This window comes from Argiope bruennichi, chromosome 3, assembly GCF_947563725.1.
Source record: "Argiope bruennichi chromosome 3, qqArgBrue1.1, whole genome shotgun sequence".
NCBI classification, from domain to species: Eukaryota; Metazoa; Arthropoda; class Arachnida; order Araneae; family Araneidae; genus Argiope; species Argiope bruennichi.
The window spans coordinates 4,828,750-4,834,470 of NC_079153.1; positions in this window are offsets into that span (position 1 = coordinate 4,828,750).

Genomic DNA, 5,721 nt, shown 5'->3' on the forward strand with positions numbered 1-5,721 from the left:
TCTTAGCTTGTGCCGGGTTCACAAAAATCAAAACTCGAATATCACAAAAAATTTTTTAAAATCTGTCAGAAGCCACAAGGAAAGCCAACATAGCCTTCACTTTATCACGACCCTGTACGGAGAAATCACAAATCCAGTCAAAAGAGAGTGGAACACAACCCAACTTAGCACGGAGAGAATTTCTCGCTGACTCGTATCTACTGCAAGAAAGAACAAAATGTTCACAAGTTTCTGGAATCTGGCAATGGGCACAATTTGGTGATTCAATGAGCCTACATTTATGAAGAACTGCATTTACTGGAAGAGTCCTAGATATTAATCGTAATATTAAAACCTCATTACGTCTAGATAAATTAATTTTTTTAAGATTGAAAGAAACAAGCCATTTGTATTTTTCATAGTATTTAGAATTTTCCCATTCTAAATCTTGTTTATGTCGTATGATTTTAGTGTAAACTGAACAAGTGTCTTCGGGCGAGATCCAGTCACAAATATTTGAAGAAGTTAAAGCTTGCTTAGCTAAATCATCAGCCCGTTCATTTTCTGCAATTCCCACGTGGGCAGGAGTGTATATCAGTTCTAACGAGGAACATGTCTTTAAGGCATCAAATATAACGCGGGCCACAAAAAGGGCACTTTTGGGAGAATGGAAATTTAGGCATCTCAGGGCTGTCAAATTAGATAAACTGTCAGTCAATAAAATATAATCTTTATGTTCTTTGACAAAGTTCATTACAGCCAGAGCTATGGCAAAACCCTCCCCTGAAAACACAGAGTTAATGTTGTGAACCGTTCCCTTAATGACTTCCTTCGAGGAGCAGTTTATAGCCGCCACCGCAGTAGAATTCTCATTCTTGGATGCGTCTGTGGCCAGTATAATTTGATTTGGGGGTAGCTGTGATTTGAACTCGGTGAACAAACGTTTAATTGTAGTCGAATCCAAACTCTTTTGTTGGAAGCCGAAGTCATGGGTTTTAATGGTAAAATGCTCACAATCATCCCAACTAACCGGGACCATAATCGGGATTATTTGGTCCAGGGACAGGTTTTTTTGATGGCAATATTCTTCTAAAGTGCCTGCGCAGGGAAGTCTTTGGAAAATGCGGTTAGAGATTACAGACTTCACCTCGGAAATTGATCTCGAAACTTCAGTGTATTCGCGGGCTGAGAACTGATTAACAAAGAATAACACGTTTTTCTTTTCAAACCTAAGTCTCATATTTATTTCATTTGATATTTTAAATAAAATTGGGATAGGTGTCCACCGTGGGAGTCCAAGAGCAAAACGAAGGATGTTGTTTTGTATCGTTTGTAAAGCTGCAAAACCAGCTTTATTTGTCATGCCAACCGTATGTGCTCCAAATTCCATGGATTGTGTAATGCACGCATTGCAAATCTTTATCAAATTAGATGCGTTTGCACCCCATCTGGGAGCAGCCAAACTTTTGATCACATTTAACTTTTTAAAGGCTTTAGTTCTGATCTGGTCGATATGTGAACGGAAAGACAAGGTTGAAGCAAACTGAATGCCTAGATAGCGAACGTTATTAGACCAAGGGATACTACAGCCGTGAAAAAGGACTCCAAACCCCACTGGCGATTTACGAGATGAGAGGTTTATAATATTACTTTTCTGGGGAGCAATATCCATATGCCATTCGTCGCACCAGCTTTCCAGTTTAGTAACACAGAACCGCATCTTATTTTTGATCGCTTCGATATTGTTTTCTTCAACTAAAATAAAAACGTCATCTGCATATATAAAGCAAAAAACATCATTGGGTAAAATGCTATATATGTCATTCATAAAAATTGTGAAGAGCAACGGAGAAAGAACACTTCCTTGCGGAACGCCCCTTTCGTGCTTAAAAAGTGAGGAAGACACTCCTCTCCATGAAACAAATGCTTTCCTTTCATGTAAGAATTGTGAGATCCACAGGGCAATATTACCCTTAATCCCCGATTGTAAAATTTTTAGCATCAAGCCGTCATGCCATACGTTGTCATACGCAGACTTTAGATCAAAAGACATACCATACACAAGTTTCTTGTTAGCTCTGGCTGTTAAAATTTTATTGAGTAGGGCTGCAGAGAGACTGTCACAGCCTTTGTACGGGAGGAAACCAGCATAAAAAGGAGAGAAAAATCTTTTTTCCAAATAATACCGCAAAAGCCTGTCCAGAATAATCCGTTCAAAAATCTTTCCCAATACTGATGTTAACGCGATGGGTCTGTAGGATGTGATCTCTGCTGCATTTTTCTTGGGTTTTAAAATAGGAATAATCTTTGCTATTCTCCAGCTTTCTGGAACAATCGTGTTCGCCCATAAGTTATTGAATAAATCGAGAATTTTAAATTTATTTTCATCGGAAAGACAAGACAACATTTTCTTATTTATCTTGTCCATGCCAGGGGATTTGTTTTTCGTTCTTTTTAATGCGTTTTGGAATTCTCTATAGGAAAACGGACGGTTCAAACTCATTTCATCAAAATTTTCTGGATCATCTACTGAGAAATCTAAAGGAATACGCACATTTGGTGCTCTCTTAATTAAGTTAGCTGCAATTGCATTTGCTTGAGCAGTCGGCGCTATCAGAGTAGTACCCGAAGAGAGAACAAGATTGGATTCACAGGGAGACTCATCTTTGTTTAGTAGGGCTTTAACGATGCTAAAAGCCTGATGGGAAGAAGCTACCTCCTGACAAGTTTTCTCCCAAAAGCTGCGTTTTTTACACTTAACATATTTTCTGAGAGCTGCCGCCATTTCTTTATATGCCGTCCAGTTTAAGATGGAGGGATATGATTTCGCCTTTCTTAACAATTTCCTTTTGAGGGCCTTAAGGTAGTTACATCTAGCGTCCCACCAAGGACAGTGCGAGTGTGTTGATTTAGAAAACGAGTACGATGATGAGTTTGCGCTTACCTGGAAGATATTGGTAAGTCTATCAAGGGAAGAGACATCCCCATTACCTTGAAGAAGAGCATTGACCTTCTTTGAGAATTGGCCCCAATTGATGTATTTTCGAGTATAGATAGACTTTGCATCTAAATTGCAAAAGGAAATAAAAATGGGACAGTGATCGCTGTCATACATATCATGCGAGATCTCAATATTAATCTTATTAATTATATCTGCGGAGCAGATGGACAAATCTAATAACGAAGGGGCTTGAGTCCCCTGGTATCTGGTATATTGTTTCGTGTTAAGCAAGCACATATGTTTTGTGCTAATCCAATCCAGGACCCGGTTTGCATCGGAAGATAAATGATCGCTCCCAAGTGCTGGATGGTGTATATTAAAATCCCCCAGTAAAACGAAAGGAGAAGAGATTTGCGAGTACAAGGATTCCAACCAGTTGTCATCAAATTTACCTCCAGGAGAGTAAATATTGATAACCGTTAGTGGGAATTCTGAATTGGGTCCAATCCATATTTTAACCGCTAAGACCTCCACTGTTGACGGAGGAAGTGAGTGTGACAAAATCTGGGCAGGGATATTCTGTTCTACTGCAATTAACAATCCACCTCTAGTAGAATTTTGTCTTTCAGCTCGAAAGATTTTTTTGTTTTTAAGAGAAAAGGATGCAGACTCATTGAGCCATGTTTCCTGCAAAATTAAACACTGGGCCGCCGAAAAAGGGGGGGCCTGCAGCCAAGGGATCTTATTTTTGATCCCCCTAACATTCCACTGAATAAACCTCATGGAAAAAAATAAATAAGAAAAAAAAAATTAATAAAGATTATAATAAAAAGTAAAAACTTTCAATTTTTCCCCCTTTTTTTTTTTTTTTTTTTTATTACCCGATACCCGAGAAATCCTCCGCAACACTGAAATGATTTATTTCAGCGAGGGACCGTTGATCGTGCACAACGCCTGGGCTCAGAACGTGACTATATTCCAGATTGGATTCCAGAAGGGCAATTTTAGATTGTAGCGAGTCAATCGTTGCCCTTTGAGTCTCGATTTGTTTCCGGAGAGTAAAATTCTCTTCAACTTGTTTCTCTAAATTTCCCTGAGTCTCCCCAATACGTGCAATGCACTGTCTGTTGACTTCTTGGAGTTTTACGAGTTCATTCCCTTGGGGTAGTAGAGCAGAAATTAGTTTAGTTAAGTCCTGTAACGCCGAGTAGAGGTCCGTTATTTGTTTTTGGGGGATTTCGGTACACTGGACCGGCGGATCGCCCTTAACCTTTTGTGCAAAAGATTGCGATTTCGCTATCCTCCTTGCTTCCTGAAATGATATGTCTTTTTCTCTGACCAGGTTTATAATCTCTTTTTCTAGATTGTAAAACCTACATTTTTTGTCGAGCGCATCGTGATTCTCTTCGCATCTAAAACATTTAGTGGGTAACTTACAGTCCTCGGCATGTGAGCCCCCACAATTTTTACACCTCTTATCTTGTTGACACCGGAGTTGTGTATGACCGAATCTTAAGCATTTATAACAAACCTTAGGGTTTTCAATAAATTTGGACACTTTGAAGATAAGTCTGCCGATCTTTATTTCAGATCGATTTGTTTTCCCAATTTCTTCAATAAGAACAATTGGGATAGGTTCTGCCGTCCCCTTCTTTTTAAATCTAACTATTTTTGTTGCGATAATATCCTGTGAAGCGAGTTCTTCATTAATTTCCACTATGCTGTAATCCGTGTCAACATCACGGATGATGTATTTTGTTACAATATTCGTATCAATGATACGAATCCTTGCTTCCGGAACACTCTTTACAAAATCAGTTACTTTCTCCACTGAGCTAAAGTGCCGAGTAACTAGAACCAATTTTTTGTATTTGTTTAGGGAAAAGGTGTCTTCTTTGTGGGTCAGTGGTCCGAACGTGTCATTGATTGATTTGGGTTTAATCCATGGCGACGGGCCATTGTTACTATCAATGCACAATTTTATTTTGGGGCAACCCCTTTGAATTGCAATGTTGGCTTTGTCTCTCTCCGAGAACTCATTTGTAAGGATATAATTTATTTTCCTATCCTTATATTTCCCCTCTGACTCAAAGTCTTCTGGTTTCCTCTTCGTCATTACTGACGAAGAATCTAATACGATGCAGCCAGAATCAAACTAGCAGAAACCGAAAACAATTAAAAGGAAAAACTAGAAAAATCCTACCTTGATTTTAAAGAATCCAGTGCCAGCCACCTTGGCACCCGAAAAATAAAGAGAAAACTTCAGCTGAAGTCAACTCAAAAACTGAAAAACAAACTAGGGAAACACCCCCAACAGAAACGCCATAACAATATTTTAAGAGAAAACAAAAAGCAAAAACTGTGAACAAACTAATGGCAAAAACAAACACACGAACATGCACAGCCTTTACTTCTAGCTGCCTTCCTTCCACGCACCAAAAATTAATACAGAAAGGAGAGCCGGAAAAACACAACCTTCTACCTTCCTTCCTAAACTCCCAAATTAGAAGAAACTGATATTATACTGCCGTCACAAACATCAGCAGAAGCACATGGATCATTTCAGTGATATTTTACATACGAGCGTATAACAACTCAGTTGGCAAAGTGGAAAAAAATTAAGTTATCACGAAGAAGGAACTTAATTTGAATTCTCTATACATGAATACCATATAAGTTATTATAGATATTTTTTATCATTTCGTACTGTTTGCATTCTTTTTCATCATGTAATGTAACTATTTGCCATCTTTTTTTTTTACAGCCGTAATTGCTTTCTCTCATTACATCATATTCTTGAC